Source organism: Chroicocephalus ridibundus, chromosome 3 (assembly GCF_963924245.1).
Source record: "Chroicocephalus ridibundus chromosome 3, bChrRid1.1, whole genome shotgun sequence".
Lineage (NCBI taxonomy): Eukaryota > Metazoa > Chordata > Aves > Charadriiformes > Laridae > Chroicocephalus > Chroicocephalus ridibundus.
Window position 1 is genome coordinate 30,817,939 of NC_086286.1, and position 23,241 is coordinate 30,841,179.

At 43.3% G+C, this 23,241-nt stretch overlaps 1 protein-coding gene across 9 annotated transcripts in view; it reads left to right on the plus strand.

Annotated features, from left to right (window-relative positions):
* The first annotated feature begins 7,943 nt into the window (after positions 1-7,943).
* PPM1B (protein phosphatase, Mg2+/Mn2+ dependent 1B) overlaps positions 7,944-23,241 on the plus strand; it is a 63,024-nt gene continuing 47,726 nt past the window's right edge. For 3 of the 9 annotated variants that reach the window (XM_063328601.1, XM_063328599.1, XM_063328600.1), the window contains exon 1: positions 8,539-8,860. The gene's annotated coding sequence lies outside the window, so the exon portion shown is untranslated. Of the gene's footprint in view, positions 8,110-8,530; positions 8,861-23,241 lie in introns of those variants that run through there. The other 6 variants (XM_063328603.1, XM_063328604.1, XM_063328605.1 and 3 more) reach the window with 4 other exon arrangements.

Below are 23,241 nucleotides of genomic sequence, written 5' to 3' on the forward strand. Positions count from 1 at the left end.
AAGCTGTTTGCTAGAGCTCAAAATTTAAGTGGCTGCAATGTGACAAAGTGTCTGACATGGGCCACTGAGACGGTCAGGGATAGCACCTGTCAAACCACCCTACAGAAATGCAGAAAAGGAAGAATTAACTCCTTTGTAACAACTTAGTGAGGGACTCCATTTGGAGACAGTGTTATCCCTCTTGCCAATCACACTTATTAGCTTTACCTCCCAGCAAGCTGGCGTGCAGCCTGTTGATCTTACCGCATGGGTTTGCTATTGGCGACTCTCTTTAACTGACTCACCACTATTAGTGTTTCCATTAGCAAGTTCACAACCAGTCACGTCTGCAGCTCTGGCCTGCTGGGCCACTTCTGGAGTTCTCCACCACTGGGATGGATACCATAGAGCACCCTTCCCTTGCTGTGGGGTTACTTTTCTTGGTTGGTTTGACTTCTTGCCACCTTTCCTTTCTACTTAAACCAGTATTCATCAGTTACATGCATCTGTAAATTACTCAATAGCCCCTGCTGCAGTTCAGTTCTTCAGGAAAAGGTTCAGTGACCTACTGGACACACATGAAGCTTCTGTCAGAAGACAACATTTTTCTGTCTCAGTCTTTAAAAAATAAAAAACTAAAAATCTTCTCAAGACACGTTTTGCTCATCATTAATGTTTCAAGCGTGCATTAGGGCAACCCTTCACACTGTGCGCAGTTTGGTTGCTGGTGTTTTTCCCCTCAGAAGGATGATGAGTCACATCCATTCCAGTTTAACAGCTCAGCTGATCTGAACAGACTGCCCTCACCAGAAACATCCTCGAATAATACAAACCACTCGCAGAGATCAAATTGCTTCTGCCGGATACATTGCCCCGTTCTAGGCAGCTTCTCTTACCCAGGGGTAGATGAGAACAGCGCGTGTTACAAGACCGATCTCTCACTGGGGCTCTCAAGCTGTTGTTCTCCCTCAACAATGGGGAGAAAGAGATGATTGTGAATGGAAATGTGGGAAAGTATTTTTAAAGTGTCGCTGATTTTGTGAAGCAACCTTTGCCACTCTCCCAGGCAATTACTTCTCATAGTCACAGTAAGGAAGGGTAAAATAGTGAATTAATAGTAATGATGATATGAATTAGGAAAATACCACAAAGATTAAGTAGGAAGCTGTTAACTCGTTGTCATTAGATTACGGTTAAGAGACATACTTAGGAGAGAAACGTAAGCGGGCAGGAAAAGGTAGCAATGGAATTGCATCGACAGTCATATATCTCAGTTAATAGCTGCATATTTCAATGATAATCTCTTCAGATTTATTTTTTTCTTTTTGAATCTCATGCTTATTTTTGAATTTTCACTAGAATGGTCTGTACTATATAACATTGTATCTATACAGTGTTTGAAAATTGAGAGGATGTTGTTACTGGAAGTCATCTATCTTATGGAGCCTAAAAGCAAGCTTGCTCGCCAAACTTGATTGACTTCTTCAATAACATAAGCTTAAAAGATAAGAACTTAAGTACTTTACACTTGATTATGCTTAAGCTTTTGAACTCCCTTAAAGCATTTTAAGCTCTCTTAAAGCATTTTAAGCTCTCTTAAAATACTTCAGTCAACAGGTAGAAAAAGTAATCTGAAGTCCAGATAGTCAGTGAAGAACAAGCCAGGGCAGTAATAATGATGAAGACGCAGTAGGGATGAGAGTAGTCTAAGCAAAAATTGGTATTCTAACATCAAAGTAAAACGTTTACAAAGATTTTGGACCGCAAAAGGAAACATCTCAGCAAGAAATTAACAAAACTAACACTTCTAATCTATCTAGCATGCTACCCACAATACTGCACTGAGTTCTGAGCCTCCCAGTAGTACAGAGGAAAAGTGTGAAGGTATGCTCATAAGTGACTGGGTTACCAAGGCAAATAATTGCTTATTAGCTAGGATGCTGTACCAGTGTATAGTTCCTTAAACTAACACATTTTACTTCAGCAGCTGGATGAGTTGGGAGCATGCACACAGGCAGTTATTACAGCTTGTCTGTGGAGTAGTAACTTATTAAGCCATGCCAAATCATGGCTTAATTACAAACTGGCTTGACAGCTTGTGGCTGGCTGTCCCTACCCAATTTAACAACACGAACAAAGCTCAAATGAAGGCAACAGAAATCATCGTGGCACATCAACCTCTTGAGTTTGTTACATCTCAAAGCTCGTGGCTTTGAGATGTGCAGCTCGTGGCTGCCTGTGTGGAGCTCCCAATAAGCAGTTCCACACTGCCAATTAAGCGCCTGTGCAAAGGCACTTAACCTGTTGCCCAGCCATGCTTAAGATTGCATTTGTCATTCTAACGATGACACTGAATGTCATTTCATACCATGCTGTGATAAACTAGAATACTGTCTTTCTTCATCATCTTTTTGAAGTGACAAGCTCCCAGCTGCCAGAGGAAATTTCTGATATTAATCCCAAAAAAGTCTTGCTTTTATATTCTTGAAGATAACTGCATTTCTATTTCTCTGTCAGTTTGTGTATAGTTTCCTAGTTCTCCTTACCGTTGGTACCTCCAAGCACTGGGTCATTTACAAATTTCTTTCCTACCACTTTCTTGTGTCAGTGTTAGTAAGGAAAATATCTAAAAGGTTTAAGCCCAAAACTGATCTTTGGTGGGAGGCAGGCGCTGGGAAGAAAAGAGATCAACCTGGGAGAACTTTGTAGAGTGGAGTTGATGGTTGGACTCGATGGTCCCAAGGGTCTTTTCCAACCTAAATGATTCTATGATTCTATGATTTACTCGGATACTTCACCTCTGATCATTTGATTTTGCTTTATCCTCTATGGATAGACCATCACCTCCACTAGTTTCTGGTACTGTTCTGCTAATTCCTATCATCTCCTTTATCTAAAAGTTGAATGATATTATCAAAGAAAGATATTGGGTTAATATGGCAAGGTCCACCTTTTGTAAACAAATATCACTCTTTCTCATTTCCTGTTATAGTTACTTTAGAAAGGTTACCATGAGACAAGTGATTTCATTTGACGCTGTTGTCTGACTTCTGGAATGGGCATTATCTGTTTTTTCTCCCCAGAGGCTGTAGACTGTGTTTTATTCTCATGTTATACGTGATACTAGCAATTTTCCTTTCCCTCCTAGTTATTAGCCATCCTGCCCTCTAACCCATGTTCAACATTATCATCTTTACTGAAAACTGAGACAAAATACACACTTAGTTTTAGAATAGGATGTAGGCTATCTCTAAACCCCACTTCTTCCTCACTGGAAAGCAACATCACTTCTTTCTTACAATATTATGTCACAGCTGGATAACATGTTGCTCATTTTCCAGATATCATACGCAAGGTCTACATTAAACTGATTTTCCAGCTAAATTCTCCCTTCATTCTCACGTTTATTGATGTTTGAGATCTTTTCTGAAATAGAACTTTTTTTCTGTTTAGTTATATGATCTCTGCTTATACTTCTGACCTCTCTCTTGATGCCACTCTTCTTCCACGTATGCCTTGAAGCCTCTACCTATTAACTTTTTTGCCTTGTGTGAGATACAGAATCCCAATGGAATTAGCAACTTTGGTTTTACCATACCTAAGGCTTCTTCCACATTCAAATTTTTATTTTTATTATACTAGCTGATTTTATTGCCGGGTCCCCTCATTTATCACAGTTTGCCTTTCTGAAATTTAGAATGTTCTACTTTTTTTCACCACTACCTTTCATCACACAACTTGTGATCGCCTACTCCAGGGTTATTATCTACAGTCAGGCCTTCAAAGGCATTTTCTTGAACCATCCACAAGCTTTACTTCTCACAGGCTCAATGACAGTTTGGAGGAGGAATTCATTGACTACCACAGTCCAGAGAGCCTGGCCCCCACTATGAGTAGCATGTATTCCCCAAACTATTAACTGGGAACTTGAAATCTCACCGACTGGTTCTTTGTATCCAAGCCATACCATCTCTTTAATAATATGGAGTTTCCTAGTTACCTCCAAAACTTCCACCCAGGGGTCTGTAACGATCTCACAGCCCTCTCCTCTCAATATGCTCTGTAACTATCTCTTCCAAAAATAATTTGGACCTAAATTATGAGCTGTTTTATTCACCGTGTTTTATTTGCAGAACATTGCTTCCTTAACATAGAATGTTACTACCCATCTTTATTTTTACTTCTCTGTTTCCTCAACTGCAAATCCCCTCTAATCCATGTGTTCCAGTTAGAAACTCTATGAGTTTTATCACGAGGGTTGTGTCCTGAACTGTTTTGTGAAATTCCTCCACTTTTTTCCCAAAATGCTGGAAATCGTATATCCACTTTTCAGTTATTTCATTTTGACACAGTAACATTACTTGGGTTTTGCCTTTGTCTGTATCTGTGCCTTTTTCCTTGCCACCCATCCCACGTTCTTCCTATTCCCTATTGCTGCATTAGCATTTAATCTTCCTCTTGCTGAGCAAAACCAAGGTAAAGTATTTCATGAATCTTTCCAAATTTGCTCTACTCGTTTCTTAATGTGAAGATGAGCTTATTATCTGTGGTGATCTCCTTCCTTTCTTCACAGATGGTGTAATCGAGAAGGGGTACGCAGGGAAGTGGTGAAGAACTTAACTACTGTTGTTTAGTGAATTAATTTCCATGGGAAGTTACTCAGCTGAAAATGAAAGGGCTTGTTTGCTTTGCAGATAAAAAATATTCATGTACCATGAATACTCTCAGTGTCTGAGAATGCTTTCTTGTGAAACTAGAGCAGTTGCCACTTGTGGTCAAACCAGTGTAAAGGCCAGTTAAAACACTAGATAGATACATGCTTCAAACGAAAAGCTAACTTTTTCAAAAACAAAGGTAAAAGTTGAGATAATGATGAGAAAACGCCGTCAGATGGAGTGGCTTCCCAAAGTTACTGACATTTTGTCAAGACCTGTTTTACAGTTCATTCATTTGAACTTGAAATAGATTTAATTATTGAGATTCATGAACAGCTATTCCTAAAAGGATACGCTCACAAATAACAATAGAACACACAAAAAAAAGAGAATTTAAAAAACTCTATATGGTAAGAACTCACTGTCATTCCTCTCAAGTGCCTTGTCAAATAAAGTTGCTTGCAAATTACCCGTATCCTATACAATCTATTTCCCACTTGTTGGTTAACATTTCTATAGTTCATAGTTATTTTCTTCACCACAAAGAATCGGATGGATGTTGCATGTATTAAAAAATGCACACACTTTCAGGCATGCACACGTTACTGTCGATCCAACACACATGTATTCTCACAAACAAATATCCTGCTTTAGTAATCTTACACGAAGCTTAACTGGGGCCAGCCACTAAAAGGCACAAAATCCCTAGATTAGCCATTAACTCCACATTGCCACATACAACCATTATTTCACCTACTTATTACTTCACCCACCGCCCCTGCTGCATGTCACTGTGCTACTCGCCTCTTGCCACACACACCTCTTGAGCAACGCCAGCATTTAGTTTTAGCCCACATAAACCAGCCAGATATGCACATTTTCTAGGGATTAGGAATGTGCTGTTTACGCTGAGTTAAGGACTCATGTGCATGGTGTGGATTTTTAGTTTAACATTTAAGCAGGTTGCATTTGAGAAGCAATAGGGGATATGATTTATTACATTACAGATAACGTAGGGTAATATTTATTTTTTTGGGAAGTCAATTCTATAAAGGTTGTTCTGGCAGTGAGGTGATATGATAAGGAAGTTTTGGGCTTTTTTTCTCAATTTGTTATAAAATGATATATGCAGTTAGAGCTGAAGGTGAAATGAAGGGGATAAGAACAAAAGCGTCAAACCTAGAAGCAAGGAGAAAGGCAGGGTCAGAAGGTTTGAATGATAAGACTAACTCGTGATTTCCTTCGGAATTTCTGTACATTTTTGTTTTAGTAGTCACTGTGGGAAGAATGGCTGCTACAGCAAATTAGATGGAGGAGTCAGTAGCAGCTGAGTATACTTTGGTCATACTGAGCAGTATTATCTAACGCTACCTATGGTATCTCTCTGGCAGGTAGCCAAGACGCAAAGTAGAGGGTGTAAACTGAGACCTGATAAAATTACAGCCGAGTTCTGTACCTGCTGAAATCTGTGCCAGATTTACCATTGCTTTAAAGAGTGACAGGCTCTCAGATAATTCCTGGTGAATCACTTGAAATAAAAACCATTTCAAAAGTCCAAGAAGCATCTAGGCTGAATGAATTTTACATTCGTAAACCCAAAGATATAGCAATTTTTAGCCATATTTGTCATCGCTTTAATAATACATGAATTGTGTTTAAATGATTATGAGATATAAGCCTGAGGAAAGGAAAAAAAAATCACTAGCTAGATATATAAAAGTATCTTGAGTCCCAGATCACATGGACGCTGCAAAGTTAACTAGGTTGATTGGCAGCTGGGTCTGGGCACTCAAATTAGCTTGTCTATGAGTAAGTTTTTTACGACAGACGGCTAACTGCAGCCTCAGTGTTCTGGCCGTTTCTGGACTTGCTCACGAGTGCCTGTGCCGAGGCAATCTAGGTTTCATTCTCAATCAACTCTATCAACTCGTAGAGAGCTGTGGGAAGCAGTACCGTCACGCTAGAGTGACCTTTCCCATCTTCTCGTCGCAGAGCAGATGCGCTTGAACCCAGGGAAAGCAAAGCTTCACCTCATCGAGCTGCAGTTGCATCAGTCACCCGAGCTCAAAGTGCCTCCAGTGCTCTGTGCTAGGATGTTCTAATATGAGTCGTGGTGCTGGTGATCTTAAAGCTAAAAGCTGCATAGTATTTTCTGTACTGTGGGCATAAATAATCCCACAGTGTACCTATGCGGAAGACTGGGAGAGAATGCCAACTCCAGAAGGGAAAGCTCCCATCCTTTTCAGGGCCAGCTCCTTTCCAAACACTCCGGAAAAGACAGATGGATAAATAAAAATGCTACACAAACTGTGTTTTGACCTGTGATCTCACGTCCCGCATACGACAAGTCCTCACGTATATAGTGCACGTGGACGAAACACCTCAATGTAAGGGGACGAGAGCACCAGTAGACTGTTGCGTGGGAATTCGTATGCCATTTGTAGGGACGGTACGTTAAACTTCAGGCACTTGGGACCATAAGGCAAGGATGTTGCTTCTATGCCGTTCAGAGACGATCGTGTCAAAGCAGAGCTGCCGTCCAGGGCTGCGGAGAGAGGCAGGAGTTGAGGTTCAGAGGGATGAACCCCAGCTGGCTTCAGCCAGCCCGTTGATTGAGAAAGAGGAACATAACAAGGGATTATGAGGCACCAGGCCAATTTTCCCGCTCCTTCCTGAATAAACACTTTTGGTTTGGGGTAAGAAAGCAGTTAAATGGTGGGCAGCCCGCGCAGGGGGTTAATTACGGCCTCTCACGGGGGGGCTCTGGCTGCAGCCGGAGGGGCCGACGGCGGACGGCCGTTGCCCGTTCCTGCGCTGGCGGCCTCCCACGGATGTCGCTACTTGTCGGGCGGCGGGCTGCCAGCGGCTCGGGGGCCGGTGCTCGTTCCCCCGCACCCCCCCGTGCCCGGAGAAGCCTCCCTCGGGCAAGCCCGGGGGGCCGCCCGTCCCCTGAGGCGGGCCGTGGCGCTCGAGCCCCGCCGGCGGCAGGCATACGCCGCGGACCGAGACGCCTCCAGCCCCTTTCTCCGCTGTCGTGAAATCTGCGGCGGCCCAACCTCCCACCTCACCGCCTTCCCCTCCCCCAGCCCCGGGCGCGTGAGGCGCAACGGCTCCCGCAGGCGTCCGCAAGGCCCCGCCCTCCCGGGAGGCCGGCCCCGCACCCCCTGATTGGCTGGCGGTGATGTAATCGTGCGAACATACGGGTACTCCTTGCCCCCCAACACCCCCTGCCGCGCGACACGGGGTTGCGGGGGGAGGCCGCGCGCCTTTCCCCCGCCCCGCCCCGCCCCGCCCCGCCACCAATCGGCGTGCGGAGCGGCGCGCCGGCCGGGACGCGCTCTGCGGCTCCGCCAGGGCCTGCCGGCTCCCCCCTCCCCGCCCTTTATTGGCAGGGGCGTCGCCCAATCCGAAGAAGGCACCCACAGGGCGGTTCACGCCCATTTGGCGAAGCGGCGGCCAGGGCGAGAGAGGCTGCGTGAGTGGCGGCGCTGAGAGCCAATGGCCTGCAGGCAATCCGCGCCGGGAGGGAACTGATGGGGCGGGGGGAGGGGGGCGGGGCGGGACGAGGGCGCTCGCTGGCAGCCGCTTCCGTCAGCCCTGCCCGGGCTACGAGGCCGGGTTAAAAAAAAAAAAAGAAAAAAAAAAGGTGCGGAGAAAGAGAGAGTCCGTGCGCTATAGCGCCTTGACTGACAAAAGCCGCAGCCAATAGTCACCAAAGCAGAGGGGAATTGCCCAACCAGGAAAAAGCTTTTGGGCGGGGCTGGCGGGTGAGCGGCGAACTGATCGCCCAATGGCACCGAGGAAGGGCAGAACCGGCAGGGCGAACGGCCAATAGCCGCCGGGAGGGGGCGGGAAAGGGATGAGCGACGGCAGCGGCAGCCAGTAGGCTGGGAAGGACGCGGGGCGGCCCGGCCGGCAGCGGGGGCGGGGCCGGGGGCCGTGTCCCGTCCCGTCCCTCCCTCCTTCCCGGAGCGCTCTGACGTGGGCGGCGGGGAGGGCGGGCCCAGCGGCGGCCTTTGGGACGGGGGCTCCCAACATGTCCGCGCTGCTGGCGGCGCTGGGAGTGCGCGAGCGGGCGGCGACTGCGGCCGGCGGCGGCCAGCGCGGGGAGGCCCGCGCCTGAGGCCAAGCCAGGCCTACCCCCACCTCCACACGCACGCCCGGGTCGGGCCCGGGGACGCCGGGGGCCCGGACGCCGGGGGACGCCGGCGTTCGTCCGCCGACAGGTAGAGGGGTCAGGGCCGGCCGTGGGGTGCGGGGGAGGGCGGGTCGTGTCCGCGCAGAGGCGGGCAGGGGTGGGTAGAAGGGGCCGGGCCGGGCCTGGACGCGCGTCTTACCGAGCAGCGGGGCCTGCGCACCGGAGTGGGGGCTGGCTGGTGGCGCCGGCCTGCTCCGTGGGGCCGGAGGGGCGGCGGGCAAGGCCTGCTGCGTGTGCGTCCCCGGGGAGCGGACGGGCGCCGCGCAGGCCCGGCCTCCGCCTCTTCCCGCCGTGGGTGAAAAAGAGAGCCGGGGGCCGCGCTGATACGGCCTGCTGGTGGGGGAGCCGGGGAGGGCGCACGGGGGAGGGACGGTGGGGAAGCCGAGCCCTCCCCGGTGCAACGGGGGCCGGTGTGCCCGCCCTCTGTGCGCCAGGGCAGGGCGGGCCGGGGCGGTGGCGGCAGGGGGGCCGGCGGCCCAGGCCCGGCGGGCCGGGGCGGTGGCGGCAGGGGGGCCGGCGGCCCAGGCCCTGCACGCCGGGCCGCTGCCCGTGGGGTCGGGGGAGCCGTCGGGCCGGGCCCCCTGCTGGGCGGGAAAGGGGCCGAAGGTGGCCGGCGTGCCGGTAGCGGGGTGAGGGGGCGGCCGGCGGGCCGGGGCCGCGCACGTGTATTGGCTGGGGCCGGGGGAGTGGCGGGGCCCGTCGGTGTTTACCGACGGGGTGGGGCCGTGGGAGGCGGTGAGCCGCGGGCAAGGCCCCGGTGTCAGAGGGAAGAAGCCGTCGGTTAGGCCTGGGTGCTGGTGACGAGGTGGGGGTGTGCGGGGGGGGATGGAGTCACGGGCAGATGGGCAGCGCCCGGGCGGCTGTGGCGTGGAAGGGGAGAGAAGTTGTAGGCGGCTCTCTCCTGCAGTTTGAAGCTTGCTGGCTCTGTCAGACCCGTGGGTATAAATGGGGATGTATTTTTGCTATAATTTGTAGCTTTTCGAAGGGAGGGAGTAATTTTGATGGACTGGAGGCAGCTGGAAAAATCTGTATGCGTGTTGGTTTTTTTGTGCTGAGGGATATGTTTATACGGTGGGGATGCAGATGGTGGGTGAAACCACATGTATTTAGGAATAGTGGTACACGAAGGTGTATGCATTTAGCAGTGATAGGTAAACAATCTTGTGTGTGTGTTGTGAGAAGTAAGGTGATAAGTTGGCTGGCTTCTGAGTGTTGTGGAGGAGGGAGGCTTTGGGTGGTAAGCCTATGTACAATTTACAGGCACAGTGGTAACAGGTTGCTACAAGGTTCCGAACTTGTTTTCTTTGGTGGCCAGTGTGGTTAGACTTAATGTGCGAGACCTTCGTGTGTAATATGAGATGGTATGTGGACAGAAAGGCATGCATGTTCTTACTGCGTGTAAGTTGGTTTGTCTGGTGCTCACACAGAGTTGAGAGAGATGTCTGGCTGTCACCAGCTGTGTGAGCACTGTTTCTGTGTGTTGAGATGGGTAGGGCAGCAAGCAGTGTGGTCTGTGTCCTGGGAACATGAGAGAAGCTGTGGATTGGTGTGTCCCTTGTGATGAAATGGAAAAGCTGGATATTTGTTGTTTGAGCCATGGGATACAAATTAGAAAACGTGTAGCGAATGCCCTGTGTTGAGGTCATGATAGTCTATGCATGATCTGGGGAGTTGTAGAGCTGTAGGTGTCTATATATGTGACAGGTGTCAGGCAGTGTAAATTTCTCTCTGTAAGTGCATCAGTGCACTCTTCTTGTGGGTAAATTTCCAAGGATTACCACAGATTATAAGAAAGTGAGGGGGCTTGGGTGGATATGTAGAAGTGAAGAAATGAATGGTGAAGTCTTTGAAAGGTTTGTGTACATTTGAAAAAGGGGGGTAGGACGAGTTTGTGGGGATTATGCATGTACAGGGTGAAGATTATGTTAGGCTATGTATACATGTGTGTATCAGGGGAGTGGTATTTGTGCAAAAGGGAAACTGGAGTTCTCGTATTGCTGAGTTAGTGGGAAACTCTAGTCTGTATGGAGAGAGGAGGCAGGCTTTTTTTGGCGGAGGCTATGAAAAGTTGTAATGGTGTGGGGGAGGGATGATGAATGAGGTCGGGGTTCCCAGGTGTGCCATGAGCAGGTGGGAAGCTGTGGGGATCCTTTGCTTCTCTTGGTATGGAAAGAAGTATTCCGTAGTTATGACAGCCAGTGAAAGCTGAAAAAGTGAATTAAGATGAGTCAATTTGTGACTGTTATGAATATTATCAGATTAAGGGAGGCTACAGAATAGTCAAGGGTTTTCTGTTCAAGATGCTTTTTTTTGTTTGTTTTGTTTGTTCCGCTGAGTAAATTGTCCATTAACTTTTAAGGGTAAACTTTTGCTGAAACTAGCACTCATAATGGTGTTGACAGGTCAGCAGATAACTGAGAGCACCCAATGTGATGTAGACAAGCCCCATGTATGCGCGGGCTTGGGGGCTTGAATGTATCTATGCTTGTGCATTACATATACATTAATGCTTCAACTGAGTGCATATGTCCAGAAGGTATGAAGTCTTCTGTACTGGACATATGCTTGTGTTTGAAAGAGGGCTAGAGATCTGTGAAAAGATGATCTATGTAGAATGGAAAGCTGTTTAGCTCGGATGGAAATGAGGAAAAAATGCGCATGTGTATCCCACGTTCTGTGGGTTTGTGATAGTATATATTGTTTATTTACACAGTCCCTCTTCTCTTGTTCTGTGCAGATATCTAGAGGAGGTTGTTATATAGGCTTAAAGCACATAACATCAAGATGAGGGGAACAGAATTTATGTAGTATGGAGAGGTCTGTATATAGACTGCATAGAACTAATTTTTCTTTTTTTGCAGTAGCTGTGAGGTGGTCAGTTAGTCAGGTAGGGAACTAGAGAAAGAAAATAGTAGTCTCATAGTAGGCATCCTGGATAATCCAGTTCCCTTATTGTCTCTGGTGTGGAATTATCATTGTTCACTTAAACTTTTCCAACAGTCGTCACTAATTTGTGCTTCTGACTTACGAACTTGAGACCCTGTCTTGCAGAAATATAAACCCATTGCAATTGAAATTAGAGCTTGTGAAATCTGTGTGTTGAACATAGTCTTTTAAGGTGGTTAGTGTCAAAAACTGCTTTTGGAGTGGGCAATTGAGAGTAGTGAGTATTTCTTATATGAATGTGTTGCCTCCATGTTACAAAAAGAGAAAGGCAGTAAACCACCACTCTTGATATTGTATGTAAAAATTTGTAAAGTATTTGTATCATCATAATGAATGTCATTCTTTGGAGCAGGATTTATTTAGACTGCAGCAAGGGATGGACTTGTGTATAGAACAGTGTTCGGAGGGTACTGTCCATCTTCAATGAAGCAAACTGCAGCACACCTAGCTAAATGCTACCTTAACGTTTCTAGGGGTGTGTGTGGGGTTTATTGCTGTGGTTTTGGTTGGTTTGTGTTTTTTTTTTTAAAAAAAAAAAAAGCCTGAAAATTGAAATTGGTCATTTGGTGGTGTCTTGGATCATCAATGCAGTAGGAATGCTTAAATCTGCCACATAGGCCTACTTCTGTAACCTAGTAAGTGGTAAATAGCTGTTCTTTTCTGATCAGCACTGGAGGATAGGTAGCTAACCATTGTTTTTTGCAAGCACAGACCTTCCAAGTGAATGGAAAGGCCCCGGTGAAAGAATCCAAGCTCTAGACTCCATGTGTGAATTGTGGAGAGTGATTACTGTAACAGGTCATGCATATCTTTGTGTTAATAGTTTGGTTTTTTCTTTAATATTGATTCATTCTGCCCACTACCTTAATTGTATCAAGTATGCTCTATTCTTATTTATTTAAAATTCTTGCCATCTTGTCCAACGAGTTTTCTCTTCTCTCTGAATTCAGTGCTGCGCTAGTGTTTCTCTTCGCTTCTCTGTGAAAATGAAGAAGCATCCTTCGGATCTTGGGCCTTTTAGCAGCCCAAGTGATTTCATCTCAATATTGGTCTTCTCAGTAAGTTGGAAGAGAGCAATGGTGATTTCTTTGGAAAACCGTTAAAGCAAACGTTTTTGCTATCTTGGCTCCTTCCCTATTTGCAACTCTTATTCATTTTGGGCTTCAGCTTTTTACGCTTCATCATCAGGATTTGGCTTATAGATGTACAGGATGTGAACTGCGGCTTCTTCCTTCTCACTGTCTGTTAGCAGTGTGAATGCAGGATAAATATTTTATAAAACTTCAAAAGAGGTTTGGTTTAGCACTGGTCTTCAACATATGCAGTATGCATGTAATTTTCATGGGACTTAATTTCAGAATTTGGACAAGTCATTGCAGATTCTTAACTTTAAAAAAATAAATAAGAAAAAGCCACCCAAATTCAAATAACGTCAGACTACAGAAGCCCAGAAAAGAGGAATTGTTTGCATGGACAATGAAAGATGTGTTCCTGATGCAAGAACAAGGATGCTGAGTTTCCAAAAAGATCATCAAAACTGTTTTTAACAGACAGCCTTGCAAACTCCTCAGCTATTTGGCTGATGTCTTTCAGGCTTGGGCAGATATCTGGCATGGGAGACTTTGGTCAAACTAGTTAAAATTTGGCAAATAAATCTTATACAGATTTATATTTGTACCATGTACTAAAGCCAAATAAAAATTCTGAAGAATTAGTGAGTGTCACTCCAAAAGAAAACTGGTCTGAAAAGCTTTGCACAGGGTGGTAAAGGATAGCTGAACTGGTGTAGCTCATCTGAATTTCTTGAGACATTATTGGCATGATGGAAAAAAAAAAAGGTTGCCGATGAGCATAGGTTAAATTAGTCTTCTGGCTCTTAGAAAAACGTACATTGGTAGAGAAGGCACAAAGATGTTTAATGTAGAAAATGATAGAAGTGAAAGCACTGTATCTCGGTGGACAACATCCTTTCTTATAATTTCAAAGAAAATTATTCATGCCCAGGTATTGTTCTGCTAGGAAAAGTAAGACACCCACAACTCTTTTTTTCCCAGTGCACCATTAGTTTATCATTGACATTACTTCAATGTGTCATTTTATGATGTTACTACATTATGATCTCATGGCCTAGGTCCTCTACGTCTTTGATGGGAAATAACCTTTTCATTGAGTTTTCTTTTGAATACAACTAGGTGCTTAAGTCTGTTTTCACAAGAGATAACAGGAATTCAGCTCAGAAAAACAGCCAGTTCACTTAAGGATGTTTCACACTAGGCTACTGGAGAGCTTAAGATGGCTCTTTAGTGTGTATGATAATGACAAGTCAATGACCACAAACTTCCAGTTAAGTCACAAAGGAAAGCACAGGTCTTTCTTTGCAGTTTTCAGGGGATTAGTGTGTTAACAGAAAATGTCTTCTTCCATAATCCTATTTCCGTGTCTGCACCCCAGAGTAGGAAGCTGACCTTTACTGAATGTAGAGCAAACATGGCTCTGCATTGTTAGTGTATGAATTGTTTTTATCAAGGAGGTAATGAAGTAAGATAATAATGACTTGTTGAGTAGAGAAGGTAACACTTTATTGTAATTTATTCATACGGTACTGCTTTGGCCTGTTCCCACCAGTGTGTCTGTCCTGCAAAGCTGGGTATTATTTGTTCAAAACTCATGATGTTGTATTTAAAATTTTGTATAGCAAAAGAAAAATTGGTGACTGTAGAGAACAAATCTCAAATGATGGAACTATTTGTAAAGAACTGATATTTGGATTTAAGTGGAAAACTGAAACAATGAATATTATGTTGGTCAGCTTATTCAAAAACAAAAAAACCTCTTATCTGGGCAGCTTTGTTTGTTAAACTGATGTGCAAGTAATATAAAGCATTATCGAGCACATGCTGCTCTTCCTTTCCTATCACCAGCTACAGTGGAGCCATTGATGTGGTCTATTTAAAAAGTTTTATAAAACAGTAGAAGTAGGTGATGCATGAAGTCTGTAGATCTTGGATTTTTTTATTTTTTTTAAACTTTATTCAGAGAACTCTCCTAGATGTATCCCACTAGCTTTTGATACTCTTAACTGTAAAGGCGTGGAAGCAAAAGTGGATGGGTGGTGAGACACTGCTGCTGTAGTTACTCCTTGAAGAGGAACGCTCAAATTCACAATGCAGCCCCCCTTTTTAGGGCTAGTGAGGTGTGCCTTGGCAGTTTAAGTCTGTGCGTTTAGTTACTGCTGCTTGAGGTTCTCTTAAATGAATGGGCAGTATCTGCTACATTGTTTATATTTATATTAGCAAGCAGTATGCTGCAATTGAAGAAGATTGCAGAGAGAAGCAGTAGTTAGGTAGACCCAGTGTCCATGGTGTATGTACTTCATGGGGCTTTATTTTAGACTAGTTGTATTCTGGTTCTGTGGACCATGTATATATACTCCAAACATTATGGGGTCTTAGGTGTTTTTCCTGGAGTTTTGGTTTGGGTTAGTCTGAGAGGTGTCCAGATCATGTGTTCATAAACTTCTCTGAGACGTGAACCAAAGCAAAGTATGTGGGGTGGCTCAGATTTATTTCAAAAGTGCTCTCCTGATCCAAACTGAAGTGCTAATGTAGATGTACTGACTGGGTCTGTAAAAGGCACCTTGGAGCGTTTCAGAGGGTGCTGAGCTATGCCGGGGGCTGGCTGCTGCAGCCTTCTGTCTCCGAAGTGCTGTTGTCAGGACAGCAGAAACTGTCCTGCTACTCTGAGTAAGGATTGTTTGTTTATCTTGACTGGTGACTGAATATCTGTTCTCAAACTACTGCCCCTGGTTTTGAATTTGTGTGTGAAAACGACTGGTGTTAAAACTGCAATAAATTCTGGAAAGTTGTTCTTTCATGGTTTTACTTCAGTTAATCCAGAATGAAACTAGCTGTGTGAGCAGCAGGTTATGAAGCCTGACTTCCTGTGGCTTTGTGTCTTGTGGCTGGATTTTTCTGGGTATACCGCATTGTGAGCTCTGAAAGTATTTTCATTTGTTTGGGGCACTATCTGTTCTGCTGTCCTGTATGGGAAGCTTTTGTTGGTAACACAGCTGAGGTCCTGCTGCACTTGTCCTCAAGGGGCACTAGTTTGGATGTCTGTCCTTGATTTGACTGTTTATTTCCACAAAACTCATAGGAACTGATTATCTCTGAAATATTTACCCTTGTGTTAACTTCTGAATTGTAGCCAGTTTCAACAAACTTGGGGGGTGGAGGGGGGTAATGACACACTGTAGCTTGGCTTCCTAAGGCTGTATTTTATTTATTTTCCGCTAGCGGTATCTTGTTTTACTGCCTCTTTATCACTATTTTAAATTTCTTCCAGAAGAGTTAAAAGTATTTTACCCACCCCCGCAACGCTTCAGGTAACATGTCTAGAAGGAGGAAATTTTGTTCCTAGCAGCAGCTTTTTAATTGATGCTAAAGATTTCTTCTCCATAGGATAGATAGAATTCCTGAGAATATCCAACATGCTTATTAAACCACATCCAAATAAATATAGAGAGGTCTAAAGTTGCCTTTGATGTAGTCTTTTGTAATACACACTGGTACCACGTATGGTAGTTTTGGACCATGATTCTAGGAGGGAAGTGAATGAAGGTTTTAAAATGAATGATGTGTTGAAGCCTCTGGAGTACAGGTAGATTCAATTTTGAGGGTGGTGGATTAGGAATTGGAGGGGCCGGGGACTTGTCTTTGTTATCGACCTTGTGACCTTGAAAAGCTGCTGAAACTCTAATGTGCTTTGAAACTTTTAAGATGAGAAGTACAGTACTGAAGCTATGCGGTACTGCAGGCTGAGTTCTGAGAGTTCTGCCTTCAGTGTTTAAAGCTAAAGAAATTGTTCCTTTTACTTCTATTTTAAGTGGGCCTATATTCAAAGCACTGACTTCAGAGAGCTTCTGTAAAGGTATGAAAGGTGAATCTAGCACAGATGTTACTCAGTTTCTTTCTGTGTCCTTTCTGCTCCTGCTCTCCATTTTCCTAGTATAGTAATAAAATAGTTGTTTTATTCTGGTTTCCAACAGGAAAATCTCATCCTGGTCAAAAGGTACTCTGCGTACCAGTTTGTGCACTTCAGATATGGTATTAGTTGCAGGCACTGGTTTCTACTGTCTTATGTTCAGTTTGGTTGTCTGTGGGGCATTTGAGAAAAATTGTAGCTGATTCAAGAAAAGGGTACGCTTCTTCAGTGTGCATGTTCAAGACAAACATGAAGTGTTTTTCTTATGTCAGCTGTTGTAAAACTTGAATCCAGACCTAACAGAGGTAGCCCACTGACTCCCCTAGGTAGTGATCAGTCCTACATTTTGAAAGGCAAAGAAGCTCCATGTATCTCAATAGAGCCCCAGTGTGTAATACAGTCTATTAAGACTCATGGACGTCGCACTTTAGGTGTCTTCAGTAAGAGCTGAAGTGACGCCTCTAAGGAGGTTATTAACAATGTCTAATTACAGGTGGTATTTTACAGGCATCTTTAGTGAGTGTTACCCAGTAATTGTGGGACTACTACTACCTATAGGCATATCAAACTCAGATGTGATGTTTATCCATTTGCTAGCTTGTCACGTTTTCTGCGCTTTTACCACTTTTCCAGGAGACATATTACAGCAAGGGATTTTTTTGTTTCACTTTTCCTTTTCTCTGAGATGATGCCATTTTTTTAATGTTCTTTTACGGGCTGTAAGTGTAAAAAAAACCAAACAAAACAACAACAAAAAAAAACCCCAAAAAACCCCAAACAAAAACAAACAAAAAAAACCAAAACAACAAAAAACAAACAAAAAAACCAACCAAAAAAACCCCCCACCAAACTATTGTACTACTGAGCAAAATATTAAAATATCCAATAATTCATCTGTATTTGGTATTTCCTGCTCTTTTCCTTACTGATTGCTTAGGCTGGTGTATGAATTTATTGAAATCATCCAAAGTCTAGGTTGTGGCTGATTATGTTTCTGAGGAGCACTTTTTCTAAACTAATAGAAGGTTGTGCATAAAACTTCAAGATCAAAATAAAAGCAGTCTTTTGGGGAAAAAAATAGCTAGAGCTAATGCTGGGGTAAGAGGGTGTGTGAAACTTGTTCTGTAAATCCTCCCTAAGCACACTGCAATCGAACTGCTTTTTAAAAGATAATCTGGAAGTTTGTAGGCATTCAGTTATTTAAAAGATGTTTTAATAATAGAAATTGCTTGTTTTGTGGGAGGTTTTCCAACCAACCCTTCTTTAGATTCTGTGCATCTCTTACAATGTAAAGAAACCGGAAGCAGATTAAAGCGACTCTCTCTTTTAATAGCCATTTGTGGGATCAAGGAAAAGGCAAGCATACTGCCTTAGCGGATGATTACATGTGAAGGAGAATGTTTCACAATGTTGGCTAGAGTCAAATAGCTATGCAGTCGTCTCTGCAGACAAGCCTTGAGAGCTCATCTGTTGGTTTTTTTCCTAAGCAGTAAAAGCTATAGTTTAACATATTTCTGTGTTTTAAAATTGAAATAATTAGGCTTGTGTGTGGTGTGGAAGAAAAGCATTGTTAGGACTCTACCACAGTGACATTGGTGTTTTGTATCCTACTTTTATATCATAGTAAACAATAGAATGTATTTAACTTCTTTTTTCCCTTTGGTTTGCCTTATGCTGAGCCATGTCCATGCTTCTATATGTTTTATTGCTGTATTTGAGTGTAAGGGTGATGGAGGTTAAGAGCTGTTGAAGATCAATATCTAGCTTGTAACATTAAATCGAATAGGATGACTTCTCACTTTCTTAACTAGAATGCACCAAACACAAGCAATTCTAGGCCAGAGAAGACCTTTTCTAAAATATTTTATGAGCTCAAAATAGTAGCTGTTAACTATAACAGCTATGCGGTTTTGACTGTTGTTGCAGTATTGTTTTAATTTAAAGAAAAAAAGGAATGCTGTCAACTTAGAATATCTGACTTCTGGAGGGAAGGGGATAAGGTTACAGACTGTCAAAACAATTTCTGTTGGTTTTTGTGGTTTTTTTTGCTTGTTTTTTTTTTTTTTTTTTTTAACATGAAGTGAAATGGGGCTTGACTTACAGAGTCAGAGGGGAAGAAGTAAAATTCCAGTATAGTTCGGGATTCTTGAGCTTGTGCGCTGCTGTTGCCAATGGCAGGGGATAGAATTTAACAAGGTCAGAAAAATGTCACTGGGGAAAGTACTCTGAAATTGTATTTTTTTTAGACCCTTAATATATATTGGGAAAATATTTTCCTTGGAAAAAACCCTATATATTCTCAGATATATTTAATGACCATGCTATTTTCAATCTAAAGTCTTCCATATTTCTGAATCTGTACAGAGGGGAACTAGGGTGCCATGTAAGAAAAATACTAGTCAGTTACTACTTGAAGTGATCTTTTTTCACTGTTGTTTGGTTTTGTTCAGGGTTACAAGTTTCAAATGTGTTTTATAAACAAAAACTTGGGGTAGCAATTCCATAACTGAAATAACTCATTTTTGAAAGGTGTTTTAAGGTTTGTCCAGACTTGAAATCTGGCTATGTTGTCAGTTTCACAAAGAATATGAAGCTAATGTGGAGAACTTCTTAATACATTTGTCCATATTGTCCCTTCCTCCATAGGTCATGTTTGTTTATTGAAGCACAGATTAAAATGGAAGCTCTTGCATACAAAGCAGACATGACAGTTTAGATCTGTCACGAATTGTCAGATCTGTGCTTGAAGACTCTCTGAAATAAGTAATGATCCTAGAACACTGTATTGGAATCTCCATCATCCTTTTCTGTTATCTTCTTTTTAGTAATCATCTTAAGCTATCACTAGTACAAAAAGAATTGGTGAACCTGGACTATCTGTGAGCAAACTTTCTTCCGCATGGTTTGGAACTGTTGATTCTTTCCACTTAGTGTTTTTCTTCTCCTTTCCTTTGGTCACAGTCTGACACTGTTACTGCAGGAGAGAAAGTGAAATGAGACAGGAGAGGAAATGAAAAGTGGTGCTCTTAGAGAGGAAGAAAACTACAATGCTTTCTAAAGAACTGAAGTCCTAAATTCACTGAGAGTTTAAACTAATCCGGAGAATACTTGAATAGGCAGAGCACACTATTCATCGAGAAGTGTTCTTCTTTATTCTCTTATCACAGGGTTCTGTTTTCTATTCATTCATCTGTTCATCATGTGAAAGATTTTTATCAGCAGATATGCAATGTTTTATTACCAGTTTCTGCTGTCTGCCACTAGCCTACTGGAATTATTTGCCTTTCAAGGGGTATCATGATTTTTTGATACTGGCATGGGTAAAAACCAACTAGGATAAGTTGATCATTGACACCTGTATTCCTGGATAAGATGGGAAGGAGCTTTTTTATATTAGTCTGCATTCTCTCTCCTTATTTTTGTTGATGTGTGGTTTCTTTGAGCTCATTTTTTCTCCTGTTGTGTCCCTTCTTGAGAAGGACTGGGGGGGGAATGGGAGAAGCTTTAGTCTACAGTGCTTTTTCATGAACTGTGTAGAAGTGGTGTGGTGGTTGGTTTGGTTTTTTTTCCACCCTGAACTGTGTAAAAAGTCCTGCAGATAGAGGAAGAATCAATGCATTGCACGTTTTATTCTTATTATGGATTTAAGGTGTCATGGAATTGGTAGACTCGCATCACTGTTGCTGAGGAAGCTAAGATTCCTAGAAGGTCTTTGGGTGACTGAAAGGATGTACTTGGACTAAACTGCCATTTTCAGAGAAGGAAAGGAAAATTAGAGTGGGCTGATGTGACCCAGAATAATTTTTCCTTTAAGAGGGGAAAAGCAATAAAACTTGTTTGGTTCAGCTACCAAAGGCAAGTGCCTTCTAAACCCTAAAGACAGTACAAAGATAAACCCAGCACAGTTAAAAAAGTAGCCAGCATGTAATTCGGTTGAAGCTGAGCTTTTAATTCTGAATTTCTTCTATGTTGTTTTCTAGTTGATAAATCTTATGCTACCTCAGTGGCACTAGATACATCTGCTTCCTTTGTCAGCCAGGCACTGTTGTTATTTCTTTGCAGCTGTTTAAAAACAATGGATGTAACATCTTGGAAGCTGGCTCACTTAATGTACACAATATAGCTTTGTTTTTGTCTCTTTGTTATGGGGAGTTCATTCCCTGTACCCAAACAGCTTTCTGCTACATGCTACCTAGTTGGTGGGCATCTGGTATTCCTCTTTTTAATTAAAGATGCTTAGAACTGTTTGGTGTTTCACTACTTTTCAATGTTGATACAGTACAGAAAAGAGAGCTTTTGTCAGGCCTCTGCATGCATTCAGGCATTTGCTTCTGGAACCCGCTCATAATCCTGACTGTAAGGAAGAGGTTCGTGTATAATTACCTGAGTATGTTAGTGTTGCTGTAATTCTGCGGTCTTCTGCCTCGGACCATGTCCTCCTCTGCCTCCTCATGCTGATACTTGGCTGTGACTCATCTCATGGTGAGAGAGTTATGTGATGTGTGTATGTTGGGTATCTATTGCTGAGGTTAATTTTCTTTTAGTTTAGCGACTACAGATGCAAAAGTTGGAGTAGAAAGTATCCGTGGCAGGAGGTGGGATTACAGTAGTTACCAGTTTAGTTTAGTGTAGCTTCTTGTAAGATTGCACCCTGAGATGTTTCAAACGAGGTTCTTCTAAGGTGTAGTTATTAACATTGGTTCTTAACACTAATGGTTTGGATACCTGATGAGCTATCTTGCGAGTGGAAGTCCTAAATTTACTTAGTGTTACTGCTGATGAAGAGAAGGCCGTACTGGAAGTCATGTAACTGTCACAGTGTTAGCACTGTCACCAGCCACGTTGCAATCCTAGAGTAAAAGAACATGCAATTAAATGTTGGCGTTAAAACCTCTCTCATAACTAAATTAAAAATGCCTATCTCTTCTCTTGGATTTTCCCCAAATGCATAGCTTGCTACAGAGGTTGATATGACTCCCTTCACAGCAGTCATTCCGGTTTAATTAAATATCAGCACTTGCTGACAAGAATGTCTTTATTCTGTAGGCACATGAGAATACAACAGAAACCAAAACTTTACATAGCAAAGGTCATGGTAGGAAGTTTGTCAGAAAGCTCCTGAGTGAGTCAAGCTGTTTATCTGTGCTTTTTGTTACGTTGGCAAATTTCCTTAGGGGATAAGAGAACTGCCTCTGCTCATTTGTTGTGGTGTTGGCATTGTTCACTGCTTAATGTGAAGCTAGAGTATCTTATCTACTACCTTCTTCAAGCATAAGTTTTGGGGAACAGCGAAGGGACTGAAGTAGTTTGGGTGAAACATGAATAATCTCATCACTGGTAGAGACAAGAATTTGCAGTCATTTGTCAGGCACTGACTGTTTTTGTGTCCAAGAGTTGCTGAACTTCAAGTTCAGAGATCTCAGTAAAGTGAATTTTCTCTCAATACAGTCTGGGAGAAAATAAAACCATCTGAAAAGATGTAAGCAATCTGAATTTCAGAAATTCTTCGTAATGTGCGTAGTGAAACATGTTTAAGTTTTCTTGTCCATTTGCTATTCTTTTCCACTCCTTTCTCATCCCTTTACCTAAAATTTATTATAGAAACTTGTGGCGGATAGAGTTATGAACACCAAGTTTTTGCTTTTATAACCTCTGCTGTCACTGTCTTGTTGCCAGATACCTTGAAAATTAGCCAGAAACTCAATTGTTTGATGGCTGTGTTTACTTGTTGAGACCTGCTTATTTTTGTGCATAGAGTTTTTATATTTAGGCTTTGGAACATTTGAATTCTGCATATAGTTGAAGCCTAGAGGTGGTTCCTGTTCACTGTTTTGGGCATATCTTTGCTCTGTTATATAATAAAGAAAGCTTTCTATTTCACTTGCTAAAAGCGTTAAATACTGCTTTACTTGGATAGCACTATCAGTAAGTAGCTTATATCAGCCTGTAGCAAAACATTTCTGAGTCCCTTGAAAAAGAATGTGATGGAAATAGGTTGACTGACAGTAGGAATAGTTCTGCTAAGGGTCAGTCATGCTTGACCAACCTGACTGACTTCTGTCAAATGACCAAGTCTTCAGCTGAGGGGAGAGCAGCGAATGTTTTTTTACTTTGACCTTAGCAAGGATTTCTAGTGTCCCACAGCGTACTCCTGTTTACATTCTGAATGGGAGGGTGACTAGACAAGTGAAAATTGGTCGAAGAGTCATCTGAAAGGGTGGCTGATGGTTCATACTCTTCGTGGACAGCAGTTACCACTGGATCTCCTTAAGGCTCTGCTGTGACCTACTTTTCCCCCTCCCCCAATGTCTTTATCAATGACCTGGAGGAGGAGGTGGAATGCACCTTCATCAGGTATGTGGTAGACACAGAACTGGGTGGCTCAAAGGCAGGACGGCCATCTTGAAGTACTTAGAAAGGCTAGAGGAGTAGGCCCGTAGGAATTTTACAAAGTTCAACAAGGGCACATGCCAAGTCCTG